This window comes from Leptonychotes weddellii, chromosome 8 (genome assembly GCF_054177405.1).
Source record: "Leptonychotes weddellii isolate Sample4059 chromosome 8, ASM5417740v2, whole genome shotgun sequence".
NCBI lineage: Eukaryota > Metazoa > Chordata > Mammalia > Carnivora > Phocidae > Leptonychotes > Leptonychotes weddellii.
In genome coordinates, this window is record NC_138376.1 from 34260122 (window position 1) to 34278563 (window position 18442).

General features: G+C 42.8%; 1 protein-coding gene and 1 long non-coding RNA gene across 29 annotated transcripts in view; one reads left to right on the forward strand and one right to left on the reverse strand.

Annotated features, from left to right (window-relative positions):
• RUNX2 (RUNX family transcription factor 2) overlaps positions 1-18442 on the forward strand; it is a 123963-nt gene that overhangs the window by 43180 nt on the left and 62341 nt on the right. The gene's annotated exons all lie outside the window — the stretch shown is intronic.
• LOC145723005 (uncharacterized) overlaps positions 1-18442 on the reverse strand; it is a 54274-nt gene that overhangs the window by 26474 nt on the left and 9358 nt on the right. Inside the window, exon 4 of one of the 25 annotated variants that reach the window (XR_014147694.1) lies at positions 14841-15998. The exons of the other annotated variants lie outside the window; for them this stretch is intronic. This is a non-coding gene — a long non-coding RNA (uncharacterized LOC145723005). Of the gene's footprint in view, positions 1-14840; positions 15999-18442 lie in introns of those variants that run through there. 25 annotated transcript variants of the gene reach the window in all.

Sequence of the window (18442 nt, forward strand, 5' to 3'; positions counted from 1 at the left end):
CTGAGCTGGTACAGACTGCTTAGTTAATAAAGAATCAGCCTGGCCCAGTTGATGTGGTCACAGTATTGTTAGCTGTGACATTTGCCTTCTCTTCTGTATCTGTAGCAATGCAGGAAAACCACGTCGTCTCTCCACGCCTCAGATCCATACCTCTGACACTGCAGCAGTAACTCTAATCTTGAGATACCAAGAATATCAGTAATCATACCTCATGTTATAGAATATGCATGACAGCCCTATGATGTAGGTGCTGGGATGCTCTCAATTTAAATGTGAAGGAGAAAGGCATTGATGTTGGAGCCCCAACTCTTGCCAGTCTGTAGCATCTCCCAGGTAGTTGTGCAGCATGGCTGTCTAGGTCCCCAGGCAGGGTGGCCGGTCTGGCTCTGGCCCCTCTTCACGGAGGGGCTTGATGAGCCCCCACCCCTGAGTGAAACTTTGTAGTTTATAGTAGGAGCCTAGTAGGACTGGGCAGTTTATTTTTTTCCCTCATTAAGTCCCATGGAGAGCTAAAGCCTGTTTTCATGAAACAAATGTTCATTTGGGTGCTTTATTTCCTAACCAATATAATTTGTACATCCGAGTGGCTCATCATAGACTCTTCGAGTTGTCCCAGAGGCCACTGAGGCTCCGTTCATTTGTTAGACAGGTAAGAAAACTGGCCAACAGTCCCTGGCACGTTTTGTTGTTTCTTTGGTCAGACTTACCATCCTAAGACGTTCTTTTTTCTTTACTACTCCTTTGAGCTGATATCTTATTTCTCTTCTTTCTAACCACCAAACTTCTTGAAAGAGTTGCTTAGACGTGTCGCCTCCACTTCCTCACACCCACTCACTCCTAGCTCCTCGCAGTCTGGCTTCCGCTCCCCAGCCTGACCGAGTCTGCTGTCTTGAAGTTTGCTTGTCATCTCCCTTGGGTGGACTCGACCCCTCTGCAGCAAGTAACCCTGTTGATGACCTCCTCTCCCTCCATCCTCGGCTTCTGCCATATCGTAGTCCAATCTCCTCCTGCCTATCTGACTGCTTCTCTTTCTCTTTTGCTTTTTCTTCTAAACTCCCACTTAGCTCCTACAAGTGGACATCGCCGCAAGTTCTGAACTTGGATTTCCTCTCTCTCTGTTTCCTTGCTTGCTTATGTAAGGCACCATCACATGAACAGTCACCCTGATTTTATGAACAGCTCCCAGATCTTTATCTTTCATCCCAACCATCTTCAATTTCCCCATCTTCCTTAACCCTAAAACTAGTATCACAAAACCCTTTTGATCTTTGATCTTTAAATAACGTATCTCTGTAAAAGCTATCCCTTCCTTACCTTAGTATAGGGAACTAGTGACGAGCCAGGATTACTAACTATTCTTCCAGCCGCCAGTGTCTTTCTCCTTAAAGTTCTCTTTACACAACGCTGCTATTCAGTCTCCCTGAGGCTCAGCTTTGATCATGTTAATATGCAGCCATCACATTGCAGGGTACCACATCCCCACATGCTACCCAATCAGTTACAGGCTCCTCAGGTGGCTTCTGTAGGCCCACAATCACTTGGCCCCATCTTATCTTTACATCTCCTACCACTTTCCTACACACATTGTAGTCCAGTGGTTCTCAGATGTATTGGAGCCAACACCCTCCCCCTTAATACTCAGTAATTGTCCCTTTACTACCCTGAAGTGAAATAATTGGCTTTCTATATCTGTCCACTTAACTTCCAAAAGATCAATATAATGCTATGATAGTAGCATAAAGGAAAATAAAAGAACTTAATTAAAAATAAAATTGTACTGATACATTTTAATGTCTTAATACTCGGAGAAGAATGTGCTAGAAAACATAATGAACTAGCCAGCTGCGTGGACACGTGTAGAATCATCTTGAACGTAATGGCGATAAATTGAGCTTGATGCAGGTATGTATTAGTGGCTCAGATACCAAAAGTGACATTATTAGGGTTGGTGAAAATTTTCTGAACTCTTGAAAAGCTCTTGGTAAAATTCCTAGTAGAGCAAAGTAGGCTCTTCTCTTGATTTCTAGGTAGTTTTATTCCTAGAAGATCCAACATTTTAAAAACTGTAGAGAAAAACCTTTATGTTTATATTTAAATAGAGCTTTCATTCTAGGCTCCAGTAATTATAACCAGATTTTTTTCATCTACTTGACTGTCCAGTGGGTTTTCCAAAAGTCATGAGGGACGTGGAGAAACTTTTCATTGTGTGGGACTGTCCCATGCATTGCAGGGCACCTACCATCCTTAGCCTCTGCCCACCCAGTTACAATCCCGTACCTACAGTCATGTGACAGTTAAAACCCCCTCTGTGAATTTCTGAAACCTCCCCAGCAGCTGGTACTATCTGTCTTGAGAACCACTGCTCTATTTAGACTGTTCTCACTGTTCCCTGAGTGTGCCTTGCCTTTCCCGAATTGCATACATCTTTTCATGCTGTGCTTTGGCTTGGAAAATGTGTCTTCTGTTTCCATCTCTTGAAATCTTACCCACCTCTCTAGCTCAAATGGTACTTATTCCATGATGCTTTCCTTCAGGAGGGATGTCTGCCAGTCTAAAATCTTGGAGCACTCTGGCTGCAATACTTGACGATGCTTGAAACATACTGCTTTATGTTAGTTATCAGCTTGTAAGATCCTTGTGGATATAGACCATATATAATGGGAGGTTACATTCCCCAGTGTTTCTCGCAAAGTGCCTTGCACACAGTACATACTCATTGAATGTTTATTTGTGAACAAATGGATAGCTTTTAAAGAATATTTATAGAGAAAAACAAAAGGGAAGATTGTTTTTAGCTTGTAAAGTGGTATTTACAGTTTATCTTCTAGTTGTAAACTTCTAATAGTACAAATTCATATCAGAAAAGCATATAAAAAGTCTATGGGTCTCTAGGTTTGGTCTCTCTCTCTCTCTCTCTTTAGTCTGTATATTCTCTATCCATAGCAGGAGTTTGGAGCAAAATTAAGCTAGCCTTCAAACATTGTAGAGCACATGTGGATCAATGTGGCGAAAGTGCCTTTTTATCGTTCAGTTCTATAATGTAGAGATAAAATCAACTTTTGAAGTCAATCAGGATGCCCGTGCAATTTCCCTGTTTTCCTCCTTTATTCAAAAACCTCAAAACCACTATGGGTAATTCCCTCAAGATCGGCTTCTAACACGTACAGTCTAAAGAGTGAGCAAGGTTTCCAAGAACTGAGTGCTTGCTACATTTACTCTTCATACTCCATTCGCGAGCATCTCTCCCCAGTGACACGAGCTAGGAAAGCGCAGTGCTACCTCCACCCACCTTTCAGCTCTAACTAGAGTAGCATGAAGCATTTGTGCAGTCTTTTCTTCCATGGCTTCATTTTCTGTCATCTTAACTCCGTCACCAGTCCTCAGCCTCCTAACGACATCCGTATGAACGAAATCAGACCCCTTCCACAATGAAAAACACATTGAAGCTACTGCACACCACCATTGCCACTGGAAAAGTAGGTATTACTTTTTCTGTCAATCCAACTGCGGCCCGGCGGCAATGTCTAGTTTTGATGGTTGCGTTTTAATGTATTCGATAATTAATCAAGCCATGGGTGCTAATCAACGAAGGTATTGTTACTGTTTAGGATGATGAGACACCTAGCGGCTCTGGGTTTATGTATTTTTTGAAGTAGAAGTATTTGTCTTTGAATGTGGAGACCATGTAAAGTGATCCAAGAAAGCGATCTGGCCAAATGACATGATTAATTTTCATTCCCTTTCCATCTCTTTCTTCAGATGCATTTGAGCCTTGCCCACATCCCAACTTGATAGAAAAAAGCCCAGACTTTGGGACAGATCAGTCAATTAAAAACCAGCTTTTCTTGTAGTCTGAGAGACATGTAATGGAGTACAAAGATGGGCTCTGCCTTCAGAGATTTTACCTAGAGCTGGGGAGTTAGAAATACCTTCCAGAGGAGATTACAGAGAAGTATATGATAAGTGTCAGGTGAGTGATAACGGACAGAGGGCCACAGGTTTTGGGGATGAGATCATCGTGGACCCTGGCCCTCCTTCTGAGTCCAAGATTGCCCTTTGATCAGCCTGTCCTTCTTTGGTACCCAGAATACTTCTCTTGGTCACTGGGAGTTTCCCTTGAGGCTCAGAAACCGTGCCTTCTCTAGCGCTAAGGTTGGGCGTTAAAATGTCTCACTTCCAGGCCTGTTTCCCTCTGTAATACACCTCTTTGAAGACATGCCCCCAGCTCTGTTAGCCCGAGACTCTGGCAGGTACTGCGGCTTTGGAGAAGGCAAAATGTTTCCATAAAAATTAAACAGATTCATTTTAACTCACTCCTTCTACTACCTTGTCCTAGGGAAATTTTTATAGGCTTTGTGAATTCAGGTCCCACAAATTGAGATTTAACCCAAAAACCCATAATAATGGTATTGTGGTAATTAAAATGGTATAGCTATTTAGTTTTGCCCGTTGAAGCTGAGGATAATGGAAAACCAAGCCAGGAGCCATGTTAATACGCAGGGACACTATGGGGTGGGGAGTGGGGGTAAGAGATTACCAGGTCTTCCCATTCTTTTGAGCAAAAATGTCTCAACTTTTAAAAATGTGGTGGAGTGATTCCCACTCATGGGCTTCACCAGGTTTGCAACATTAAAAAGCAGGTCCACACTAGAGGAATTCCTGACCGTAAGGGGTATGGATGGCTTAGGTACAAAATGCTAAGTGTTCAGGTGATGTTTAGGTATATAAATCAGGGAATTGTTCTGTTTTTAAATTCCTAAAAAGCGGAGTTTGTGTTTTGTGCCTTTTTTTTTTTCTCTGCAGCAATCAAGCAATACTCATACCCCTCACTGCAGGCATCTTCAAAGCTTTTTAAATTGAATAGAATAGTTGAGAAGATGGTACCCTATTATTCTGTTGAGAATGGAAGCTAGGTCTGTTGACAGTTAATTTTTCAGGTTAGCCCTCCTTTTCTCTGTTGAGCTCTGACTTTCTACTTTGAAGGGCACACAGTAGAGGCTGGTTTTCTTTCTTTAATAGAGCTCTGTTCCTGTTTTACTGTTTTAGTAGTACACTATCGAAGTAAAACTTTGGTACTTGCTAATGTTTTAAGAGGATAAATCTGATAAATGATGGGAAGTAGAATTATTTTTTAATTAAACAAAGTTCAACCGGAACCTGCTTGGCAACATAGTTCTCATGCATGGCTAAGCAGTTTCCAGTTGTTTCTGTTTTTAAGAAATTTCAAGATTTCCAGTTTGTTTTTTATTCAAACATTCCCCCCAGATTGTTAGAAACAAAAATGCCTTAGTGTTGGCTGTGCAAAAATGAGATGTAAAAGTATTCCTGGAAATGGAAGTGAGCAGAGGAATTTCTCTGCCCAATCAGTAAGTACATATTCAGAAACAGATAAGAAAAGTGAGACACAGAATTTAGGTCCAGGGTATCAGCAACAAAGGCAAAGTTTTAATCAAATGTGCATGATGTTGGAATTAGATTCCCCCCCCCCCCAAGTAAAAGACCATCCTTGGGTTTTCTCCTGTTCTGCCAAGTACTCCCTCCCAGGCTTTCGATATGTTCTACGGGCCACACACACAGGAGCTGGGCTGTCTGTCATAGAACCCAGATGCCCAGCTGTGGAAGAGATTCTTTCAGCAGCATCCGTCTGTTTCTTGGCAAGACTTTGAGGCAGTCTAAAGAAAACAGTCCTGGAACAGCCTTTGGGCCTGCCTTGTGGTTAATGCTGTGCCGCTGTGTATCTGGTTCCTGCCCTGACCTTGCAGGCCTGGGCGCTGCTTTCCCTGACGTCTGTCTGTCTGTCCCTCTGAAAGAATATTTGCGATTCTACTTCGATTTCGTGACATTCCCGTGGACAGCTAGAGAGGCTTGGCTCTTTTTGAGGGTTGTTTCTCTCACTGATTTAAAGAGAAGTGGGTAGGTATTGGAAGGCACAGATCTTATGGGAGGGAAAGGATCTTTCTGCAGTGCGCCAAGTGCGCTGGCAAAACAAAAAGTAGTTTTCGTGGGTTTATTTTCAAACTCCGTGATCTTTGGTAGTCTGAAAAGGGAGAGTTAGTTCAATTTATAGCCAACTGCTGTAATAAAATTCAGGTTCAGGGGCAACCTGGCGTGGGTTGGTGTATTCTGTTCTTAGGGAATATTCTTAGGCTTAAAGGGTGGTCTTCTTTGAAAGCACTATTTAATGGTTGTATTCTTTGGTTTAAATCTTTATTTTTACAGCATTTGTGTTGTTCAGCTTTTGCACTGAAGGGATTTTATTTTCCTATTCTCCTGATTATTTTAAGGTTAGCAGTTGAATGTTGCTAAAATTTACACAAGGGAGTGGTTCTCCATTACCCTCCCCCAGTTCTACCCTCCCCCAGTCCCTCTACCTGCCAATTGTGTCTGAAATAATTTCCCAGCAGTGCTGTTGACTTTGGGAGATGCAGTATTTCTGGTTCTTAGTGTGTGTGTGTGTGTGTGTGTGTGTGTGTGTTTCCTAATAGCTGGCTGGTAATTAGTTATTACTCAACGTGGAAGTTCTGTTCATCTCTCTCCTCTTGACCCACTCTGAGAATTAACATGTGGTGGTCAAAGTGGGGGTGCCTTATACATGATGACAGGTGCTAATCTTCAAGGAAATTTACCTTGCGTTCCACCCATTAAGGGTATGGTACATAAAAATGGCTTAATGTCTCTTTGAAGGTGTCAGTGGGCATGTATGGACCACACAGAATGGGTTTCACTGCAAGTAATAGAGTGAAATTGTCTGCATAATTATTTTCGTTGGATTGAGCATCAGCAGCCCTCGTTGGGTTCAGGAAATAAACCTCTGTTAAAACCATATGGCACTATTCTCAGAAGAGATGTTATTACAGGGCCACTTCCCTCTGAAATTTTGAGTCAGGAGTTCTTGAAAGGAGTCACATATGTTTGAGAATGAATTTCAAGTTTTCTTCCTCCACTGTCGTTATGAAAGTCAGATGTTTTCTTGCCTTTTTCACGGATGCCGCCATGGCCAACAGGTACATGGTGCTTGGGAAGAGACTGGCCACCTCCGGTGTACACGTGGTGAATTATTATCTGGGCCAAGGGATTTGGTTCTTAAAAGAAAAAGTACTCTTAATTCAGTGAAACATGTGATTTGTCAACACTGAAAACCCATCTTGAGGTTAGGATAATTACATTCTGTCTGCCCAGGCCCTTAATGCAGATTCAGTGGCTAGAAAATGTTCCTAACTACTTGTCATGGTACTTGTGTGTCCCAGAGTTAGCTGTGTCAGAGTGAGAGGTAAAGTGAGGGAATGCAGTTTGCATACCAGTTGCCTGGGAACATTTTGGGAAGAGCTAAACTAGGTAAATATATTAAATAACACCCACAATAGTTTTGTGTTCATATATAATATGTATATTTACATATATACTTAAGTATTTCTATGTGTTTAAGTACTTAAGTATACAGTACAATGTGTACATTGCAATGATACATTACACATTTCACTTTTTTGGGGAGGCGGTCTGTTTTAGTCTTTGCTGTAGAAAGACTACAAGCAAAAAGTTGATTTTGTTCATTTCCTTTAATAAGCCTGGAAAATTATCAGGCTCTGTGAAGCTTACTCTGGCTGTGTCTAAAGCTAGGAAGTTCAAATGTCTCCTTGAGTGCCAGGCTGCCAGAGAGTACTCACCAGGTATTAAGTCTCCCTTTCCATTTCAGACTGTATAGGAAGAGGGTAAGATAGCTGTGACTGAATGCTTAGAAGGCTTTTCAGTTGCCTTAGGTGTTTTGATCATGAGAACTGGTTTTTACTAAGTGGACAGGCTGCTCGTGTATGCGTTAATCAGCCACTGACCCACATTCTGGATTCATTCATATATTTATCCACGAACACTTACCGGGCACCTACCATGTATGTATGTTCAAAAGGGGCTGTAAGAATTCAGAGAGGACTTAGTCACGTGTCTGGCTCAGGGAGAGGCCCAGTCTTGGAAGAGGGTAAAGCTTGGGTATCGATGACTGGGACCGTGTGACAGAAAGTGATAAAAAATGAGAAAGGGCATAAGAAGGTGGCAGAGCCGAAGTGACATGGACGTTCGGAACTAATTTTACTTCTGTCTGGGGGTTTGGAAGGAAGATTTTATTGAAGTGAAAGTACTTGAGCTGCATCTTGAGTATCAGTGATTCAACTTATTGGCAGAAATTCTTGAATATTAAATTCTAGGCAGACAGATGGTGACTTCCGGGAGACTAGCACTACACTTATCGTTGTCATAAAAAACCCTCGCAGCCCTCCGCCTTGACCCTGGCTCCCTTTGTAAGTCTGTTGATGGAGTTTCAGCCTGGCCCTTCAGCTTTGACTGGCGTTTGCTCTCTTCTCTGTTAATCTGGGGCCTATGCCCACATTAGGGGCTAAGTTCCCATGCTCCTTTCTCCGGTACTCTAACCATCCTGTCGTTTTGTTTTTTTAGTTCTGTAGTCGTTGACTTCTGCTGGAGCTGTGCTGGTACGGATGTGACAATATTTTTGCACATTGTAGATACCCGGCTGAATGTAATTCAGTCGAACCAAGTAGATTGGGTTAATTGAATTAACTTCTTAACTGCATATTGAAGCTTGTCTCCAGATTAGGATCAAGGAATAAAAATTTATGCCGTGAACTGGTACGTAAAATGAACAAAATAGCTAAGGGCCTAATTTTTGAATGAATGGAAAAGAAGCCCGTTACAAAACCAGTGGAGGTGATAACCATGTTTCTTCAAGGGAAATTCTACATTGTTTTAGATTTTAGCAACTTCTGCAGTTCAGCTTTCATAGAGGGTAAAGGCAAAGGTCTAAAAACCTTCAGGCCAACGTGGTGGCTCAGACTTTTTTTCCCCCCAAAGTCCTTTTATGTGTGTTTATTAGTCAGGTTGCTCTTCTGTAAATGGTATCACTCGTGCTGTTTGCATTGGATCCCTGCTGTATCCCCATCCATAACAGATGGATTCTTTTCTTCCATCCCCGTATGTTACTTTCTGATGGGCAACGGGAGTGAGCGCAGAAAGGGGGAGGGTGGAGGTGAGGGACTGCATTTATTTTATTTTGTTTCCCTACCTCTCCTGAGCGCCAATGGCACGATGAGAAGCGCTCACATATGCTGCTTCCTGGGGATCAGGAAGGAGTCTTTCCCAGAAGATACACTGGGAAAGACCGTTAATGGTAGAGAGTTTTGCTCTTGATCCATTGTTTTCCTCCGCTCTCCTGCATCTTTGAGGTTGGCTCCGATTTTGGCATCCCCAGTGTAATATTTAGACCACAACAAATTTTGCTTATTCTCTGACCTGTGCAAGTGGTAAGTACAGAGCCACAGTCCGACTCAGGACTTGGCCCAGAAAGGGCTCAATATGTCCCAGGGGCACTTCAAACTGATGTCCCAACCCAATATCTGGGGCTCCCCACCTCCACTTCCACCAAACTTCTCTCTTCAAATAGGGACCCCCTTGGGTTTTACCCGTTTTGAGGGCCCCACAGTTCACCCAGCTGTCCAAGCCAGAGACCTGAGACTCATCGTCTCTCCATCTGACCGTCCTGTTGTACTGCCCTCTGTGTCTCTGCTGTGGGTCTCGCAGGCACTCCCTCACACCGTTAACACCGCTTTCGCTTGGTTCCTGCTCTCCGTGGCATCTCCTGGCCTATAATAAAAACGTCATTTCCTTACTGGCTTCGTGCCTCTCATTGCACCCCCTTGAAGATTTGTTTTCCCTGCAAGCGGAGTGGTCCTCCGAAACTGGAAGTCAGCTCATGGCACACCCGTGCTTCAAATACCTCGGGCTTCCCTGTGACTTACAGGATGATGCTCAGACTGTGTGGGCTCGTGTGCAAGGCCTTTCAGCATCTGACCTGCCCACCTGCCTTCCCCTGCCCCGCGCCCCCGTGGCTGAGCTCCAGCCGAGCCAAATTGTTTCACTCCACACTTTTTTAATCTTTTTGTCTTTGCACTTCCTGTTCCTTCTGCTTGGAATGTCTTTTTCTTCTGCATTTGCTTGACTGAATTCTACTTATCCTGAAATGCCATCTCTTCTATAAGCCCTTTCTGACCACCCTGGGAAGCTAAGTATTTATTCTTTGGTTCCCCTTTGCCTGTTCAGACTTTGGATATGGTGTTTATCCCATTGCTGTAATGATTTGCTTATACGATGCCCCTCCCAGGATGTTGTGAGCTTGTGAGCCCCCTAGTTTAGCCCAGTTCATGGTGCATAGGCAATTTTAATTGATAAATGGATAGCGTATTTGCACAGTGGCTTTACCTATATGGGATGTTTTCTCCTCTATTAATTACATTTTATCCTGGTGATATTCCTGTTCTGCACATACTTCTATCCTCACTTGACAGATGAGGAAGCTGAATCACAGAGGTGATAGATTATTTGCCCACAGCTCCTCAACCAAATTAGCAGCAAAGCTAGGACAGACTGCCGGGTTTCTGCTCTTTGTGTAGGCAAGCCCAGATTTAGATACGGGATTCTCCTATTTAGTCACATAGTGGCTGAGTCTTTTAGTGAACTTTCTTTTATGAAGTTCACTAATTTTGTGTGTGTGTGTGTGTGTGTGTGTGGCCCGTAGTGACAGGTGAGGCATCTGTGGCATCACTGATTCGTAGAACTGGAAGTTAGGTAGTCTGTTATTTTGCAGCTAAGGAGATTCTGTACCTGAGAAGTTCACAGCTTAACCATTAGCAGCAGCACCCACATCCCCTGACGCAGGCATGCAGTACTTTTTCTTAGTCCCTAGTGGGCAATCATCAGTTCTATTGGGCAGAGTTTTGGTGTTCAGCATCCCAGGTTGTCAGTAGGATGTTTTGAGCCATTAGGCCAGTTAACTCTTGGGACGAGCCTATCCTGGGAGCAGAAAGGATATCCTTTCTGTGAATATTCTCAGTGAATATTAAAGAGATAGGACCCAGATGAGAAAGGAGCAAAGATGATGTGCTTTTATCAGTTGCACCACTTTTCAGATTGCATTACTTCTTTTCCAGTGAGTGTCATAGATTCTTGAGCGTGTGCCATTTTGAAAAAACAAAACAGACAGCCAACAACAAAGGCATCTAATTAGGCTGATACATAAGAATGCCACGTTGCAAGGAAAGATGTGTTCCGTAGTCAGAGGGGTTGTGGTGTCATGGTGTAAACAGAATGTAAAGCATGTTGGGTTTCTGGAGGATGGCATCCCCAACTACCTGAAAGGGACCCAGAAGTCAGTAGTATCAATCACTCTTACTTCCACTGGTGCTCCTCTCCTTCTCTGTACATAGATATAGATATAGATATAGATATAGATACAGATATATGATAGATACCTGTGTACATGGATATGTGGAAAAGCCAACACTTTGTATATTTCACATGGACAAAAGCATTCACCAAACTGTCATTGATTAAATAATTCAGCATGAAGCTGTCAGACAGATCTTTCAGACTTAACACTGCACTTGCTTTTGAAAAACAGAAAAGTTTTAATTTTCATCACCTGACTTTTTTTTGAATATTCAAAAAAAAAAATGGACTATGAAGCTAGCGTCTCCGAAGTGTTCTTCCCTTGAAGTAGGGGTGCCGAGAAAGCCTGAAAACGAGCACCAACCCACTTCTTTTGGATTGAAAAGAATGCATTTTTCTCATCTGTCCCTGAGAAAAAAGGTTAAAACTTGCTATCTCTAGACTCCATTTAGCAGTCCTTTCGATTCCCTTTTATATAACAATAACTTGATCCTACTCAAAATACTTGGCACCTTCCGTGACAGCCTGGAATGTAAGAACACTTTAGCAGACCTGAGTGTGAGTGAACTCCAGGAGTTTTGGAATGAAGAGGTAGAGTTCTCAGTTCCTTATTCAGAGTTCACAGCAGATAAGAATACCGGGATTAACACAATAGACTCCTTTCATTTCACGCGACTGAGGAAAGCAATTATCTGTCTGTCAAGCCTCTAGTAAATGGGGCAAGAACATTAAGGAGGGGTGGGTGGACAGGTGGACGAGCGCTATTCCAGTGGAAAACGGTGCTAAGGTAGGAGGGGGATCCTTTGTGTTTAACTTGCTAACTGTTTTATTTTGGAGTTTATATCATGTTACCCTTGCAGCTTAGAGAGAAATGATCTTTTTTTTTTTTTTTAAATATATATATTGTCGATGGCATTTTCCAGTTCCTTACCCATCTGAATTTTATTAGGGGGCTTATTTCAAAGACATCTCCTGTTTAATCATGTTTAAACAATCTGTTTAAGACCTGTTGTGTAGATATAAACACAATAGCCCTTTAATGTAGTAAAACAGACTTCTGACAGACACAGCACACAACAGACATCCATTCATTATTGCTTAAGCCACTGTTCCTTCCATGCCTGACCTGAGACGGTAACCACAGAGCTCAGCTGCCAACCATTGCTGCTCAGAAGACCCTGACTTGCCCGTGTTAATGTCTAGCGAGCCGAGAACTGCAGGGCAGCAGACGATCAGAGAAGTCTTAGACTAGATTAAAGCTAAGTACCTTAAATCTGGTTTAATGGCTGTGTTTACATCTCCTTCTTCATTCCTTTAAAAAAGTAATCAGGTTTTGCAAGCGTTAAGAAAACCACCTCTTCTTGCCAGCTGGACTAGGTCCAGTTGAAGCAAGAAATTTCTCCCCCCCCCCCCGCCCTTTCCTTTTTCTGTCTTTTTCTTTTTATTTCCTCTATGATCTTCACTGCCATTCAGCACAGCAAGACGGGGCTGCGGGAGCTGGCTGAATTTTTCCTTGGTTATTACTTTTTAACGTTTTCTTCCTGTTCCGGAGCTGGGAAAATGGAAAATGATGTTCTGCTTCGGTCGCGGCGTGTGTCAAGAGAGGAGCCCTTCGCACTTCGTCGTTACTCTTACGTCCTGTTTTCTTTCTCTGCTTCAGGCACACATACGGTTACATAACGTATGTCCCAAACCATAATAATGAAAGAGAAACAGGGACGATCGCATGCTAAGGACAGTCCGTCAGGATCCAGGAATTGCGTGACAGTCCGTGGGCTGGTTGTCACTGGCCTCTTTGAAGAATAATGCCATCCATGTTTAGCTGGATTATTGGCAAATAAACAGTGATGCTTTTTGTTCGGCTATGGAAACTACCATTTCCATTGCTTAAAACGTTACCATTAAAAAAAATGCTTACATCTCTCAGTGGGGTCCACAAATGCTAGCGGCACAAAACTGGGGTGTGTGAAGTATCTTAGAGTAAAAGAAGGCAAAGGAAATATTTTCAGAAGTAAAACACTCAAGTTTTACTAAGTTTTTTTTGGGGGGGGAGTAAGTGTAAACATAGAGAAAGAGATCTTTTGTTTATTTCCCAGAAACTGAAGGGAGAGATGGAGTTTCAGATGGCCCAGGATGGTTGTGGATGTTGGGTTGTGATTACTCGGAGGACAAGAGGTATGGTGATAAAACGGAGTTGGGAAGACCGGGTATAATGTAAGGAATTCTCAGACGTAAGCTTCTCTGCTTCTTCTTTCTTTCTTTTTTAAATTTTTATTTATTTATTTGACACAGAGAGAGAGAGAGAGAGAGGGAACACAAGCAGGGGGAGTGGCAGGCAGAGGGAGAGGGAGAAGCAGGCTCTCCGCTGAGCAGGGAGCCTGATGCAGGGCTCGACCCCAGGACCCCGGGATCATGACTGAAACCGAAGGCAGACGCTTAACCGACTGAGCCACCCAGATGCCCCTTCTCTGCTTTTTCTTATTCTGTTCTTTCTGGGCATCTTTTTCTCAGCCTTCACCTCCCCCCTCCCCTTTTCTTTCCTTGTATGAAAAGGAGGGTTGAGGCAGGTCAGGGGACTGGCTTCCAGTGTCACTGCCTACCTCCAGGATTTCAAACAAATCATAGGATTTTTTTTGGGCATCGGTTACTTTTCTAAAGTGAAGAACATGGTCTGGAAATCCCTATTCTCCTCCAGGTTTGAAAAATTCTCATTCATGTTATCTTGCTTTGAAATGGGAGGAAAGAGAAAAGAGCATCCCTTGGAAATGACAGGGGGAAGAAGTCAAAGATAGCAGATTTGGAGCTGTTCAGGGCCAGAGAATCTGGAGGTAAAGGGACCGAGGAGATGAGGGGTGTTTTAGGACCTGGGAGCGGGGCTACAGTGAAGTCAGCCAGGTTCTCTAGGAGCTCTTTTTTCCCCCTGCTTGCAAAAAGTATTGCATCTCCCCTCGTGTGTTTCCATTATACTTTCATCTGGTCTTTCTTCAAATTTTTTTAAGACTTTTATTTTCTTCTTGCCTCCCGTGAGTTTCTTTTTCTTTAGATGTCTCAAGTTTTTTGAGTCCATTATTTCAAGAAAAAGGATTACACTCTAAGCATATGTTTTTTAGAAGCTGTTCCCTGATGTGTGACTGATACTGGCCTACCCTGATGGCCCCTTCAGTCTCTGATGGGTGTGATTTGCCACAGCCTGAAATCCAAAAGGTATAAAGGAACTCGCAGTTACTATATATACATGCATGTTAATATTTCACAATTCTTTCATTAGTATATTTATTGAAAGATCTTGAATTCTTGAGCCTTTAGAAGCCTAGATTTTGGAAGAGGCTGTCCTTCAGTGATCTTTCTCATGCATCCAATTGCGTTTAAAAAATGAGTTTGGGAGAGTGAACTCTTTACTCACTGATCTAAACTGGCGCCTTTTGTTATTAAAAGAAAGCAAATTCAGTTTTTAACATTTTTTTCTATGAACTGGAGTTCCTAGAATATTTCTATGGAGTCTATGGCTTAACTATGTAATTATGTCTCTTGAGTAGATTATGTTTTTTCTTCCCATAATTATGTTTTTACCCAAGAGACTGGAAGGCTTCAGTCCTCTCTTGGGTGAAATTGTTCTTCCTCTCCTCTTCCTTGATAAACTTTGAATGCTACATGCCTGACTCTGTTCAAGGGCTGAAAGGGGGCTCTTGAAGCTATGTGGAAGTGATTATGATTTTTTTTTCCTTTAGAAATTGGTTTATATATTAAGAAGGGCCCTTAGAGAGAAGCTCTGTTAGTTCATTTTTGAAATGCCATCAGAGAAGAATCTCCTGGAAGGAGATTTGTTTATGATCTGTGGTCCTCTGTCTGAAGCCACACACTAACATGGCTCTAGAGCTGTCTCCTCTCACGAGCTGTCTTTTGTGAGCGCTGGGGCCCCGTGCACATGACCTGTTGCATGGCTGCTCACTTCTAGTGGCTCAGAGGGCCTAGAGGTTTCTGAAGCATGAAGGCAATTTCTTAGTCCATTTTACTGTTCTAGTCCAGAAATAGTTTTTGACCTGAACCAGACAGCATACTCAGGAAAAAAGATGACTCAGCAGCCTTTCCCAGCAAAGATTATAGACTCGTCAATTTTACTGTGGGAAATGTTTCCCAATGACTAGCTCTTTTTTTTTTTTTTTCCTTTTTCTCCTCCTTTCTTTTGCTGGATAAAAGGAGAGATAATTCTAAATTTATAGTCTTCTTATTTTTTAATTCAGTAAACATTTGTTGTGGGCCTTCTTTGTACCTAGGCTCCGAGTTAGGTGCTAGACATGAGACATGACACCCATCCTCAAGGGGTTCCTAGTCAAGTCCAGGAGAATCTAAGATAGTAGGGTTTGCAATTTTGTATAAATATTTTATATCAATTCAGAGTCAGTTAATGCTTACTGAATGCCTACCACACTTAAGTATATCCACATGTAGTAGACAAAAAACAGTTGTAGCTGCTTTCAGCTTGCTGAGATGGAAACCAGAGGGATCACGGAGGCTCTAGAGACAGAAAAGACCAGAAAGGTGCGATGGCCAAATGGAGATGATGGGGCGAGGGTGTTCTAAGTGGGGGAAGACAGCTTGTGCAAAGGCACGCGGGCTCTGGAAGAACCGTGGATAGTCCAGTGTGAGTAGAGCATTGGTGGGCAGTGGTACAGTTGTAGCCGTCCAAAATGAGAGTTGACAACGTACATTCAGACCATATTTTCCAGGTCTTTCCAAGTCTTTGTTTTCCCCGCTGGGCTCAGGGAGCTCTGTTTAATTCAAAAGACAGTGTTAGACAGTTGAGAGGTTTCGAGCAGGTGAGTCATGTAAGGATTTAGGGACTGAAAAGACTTTAGAAATGAACCCTTCATTTTCGGCAGGCCTGGAGAGTTCCATTAAATCCCTTCCTGCGGTTGGCCATACAACTCGTTGGGGTCCTTCCGTTCACTCCAGGCTGCTTCTCTGGTGGGTTACATACAAGTGAGCGGTTAGGAGTGATTCCAGTGGGACTGGAAAGTGGGGGCCCCTCCCTGCAGAAACCAGGAATGGCCTTACCCTGATGCTGCGGTCCAGGAGAGGGAGGCGGCAAAGGTATACCTGGGCCAGATTTTGAGCCTCGGAGACTAGAAAGTGGTGATATTAAGGGAAATAAAGAAATTCGAGGAGAAGCTGGTTGGGACTGTTTGTAGTGGGGGCGTGGGTATGTCAGGGGGAGGCAAAGGGCTTAACCAAACATTACAAGCATCACAAGAGTATAGGTCTTTGCTTTTTATTTTATTTTATTTTTTTATTTATTTTTTTATTTGTAGGTCTTTGCTTTTTAGATTTTCACAAACCACCAGTGAATTATAGTCATCTGAATGTAGACAGAGAGGAGTTTCACTTTTCTTAGTAGTATTTCCATTTTCACATGTACATAGGAATGCAGAAAATCAGGGTTTTCCATCTGGAGGCTCCATAGTTACAAAGTATTTGGGTCCCAACTTTGCACGGCTCCCCTAAGAACTCCCTTGAGTCTGTGTAATCTCAACCTTGTTACGTTGCTTTTGCTGCAAACCATCTAAACCGAATTCTCCAAGATGAACTAAGGCTCATCCTTAGTAGTAGAATTCCAAGTAATTTCGTTTGGAATAGAATTAGGACTTTAAAATTCGTCGGCCTGTTCCCGAGCCCCTCCCTGCAAACACTCCTTCATGTGTCACTTTCAGGGTAGAGAGATTGGAACCAAGGCTTCATTTTTGTTGTTTTCCCAGACCTGCTGTGGAGTAGCAGCTTCATTGCTGTATATCCAGTTGACTCTGAAAAATGGCAACTCTTGCTTTTTTACTCCAAGGATCATTGTCAGAACATCTGAATGTTCTGAATATCCTGGGGCTTGAGCCCTTGAGTACTGGACCAGGTCTCCTCCTCTCGCACACTTGCTGACAGCAAAATTAGCTAACATCTCTGGAGGTCGCCCCGTCCTCCAGGGAAGCCTGAGTGCCCGGCAGAGGAGGCTCCTGGGCTGCCAAAGGATCGTTTCATTAGTCAGGGGATAAGAAGATCTGTCTGCAAAGGGCAGGTTCCCATAGAGATTGCAGAGTTTAAAAGAACTAATGTGTGGTTGAGAAAGTAGAGGCATCAAGTGATTTGAAGAACAGCGCGCTTCTGTGTTGAGATTCGCATCCCGTACGTGTTCAACACTATCTTGTCTCACAAGATCTTTCTTATCATGTTTCTGTCATTTGTCCTCCAGCTAGCTTTCCTCCTTTCCTCTCTGCTTATCAAAATCCTACTCGACCTTCTAGGACATAATGATCTCATCAGTGAGAGCTTCCTCTTTCCTTTTAGTCAAATATCAGTTGCTTTCCTGTTCTTCCCAGAGCAGTTTATTGGTTTTCTTTTTAAGTTTTCCTTTTATTATGAAAAATTTCAAACATATTAAAAGAGGTTATATTTAATAAAATCCCATATACCCATCACCTTATTTTATAACTAATAACATTTTGCCATATTTGCTTCGTCTAATATTTTGCTGAAAGGTTTTAAAGCAAATACCAGACATCACGACACTTACCCCCTGAATATATTGGTTAGCTCTTCTAAAAAATAAGGGCATATTCTTACATAATCTCAAAACGCACCACTTCCTTAATATTTTAAAATAGTCTGTATTCATATTTCCTCAATTGATCCCCAAACCTAAGCATTTTAGTCATTGCCCTCATCACAACCTTCTTCAGTTATATTTCATGGCTCGTCTTTCTTTCCTCCTAAACTGTGAACTGCTGGAGGACAAGGACATTATCTTGAAGAATGTCTCTCTCCTCCTCCTTCCAATGCCTGGGGAGACTTGCATGTGGGCAGATGCCCTGCACACGTACATGCTAGCTGGACTAACCTTTCCGGACGTGGACGTCGTACTGGTTCCTGATTGAGGGTCCCTTGCAGAGGGTCCCTCTGCCTTTTCACTTTATTTATTTTATTTGGAAATGATACCCAGGATGGAAGTAGATAACCAATAAGAGAAGGGAGCGCTTAAAATTGATTTAGAATACTGATGTTAAAAAGGCGAGCTGCCATACATCATGCCCTAGTGATCCACGAAATGACCCTCCTGCGCCACATGAGAGCAGGCCTGCCATGACATGGTGCCCTCTTGGTGAAGTTGCCTTGTTTTTGGAAGGTGCACTCTTCTGGAGGTGCTTTTGGGCATCCTTCAGGAGTCCGTCTT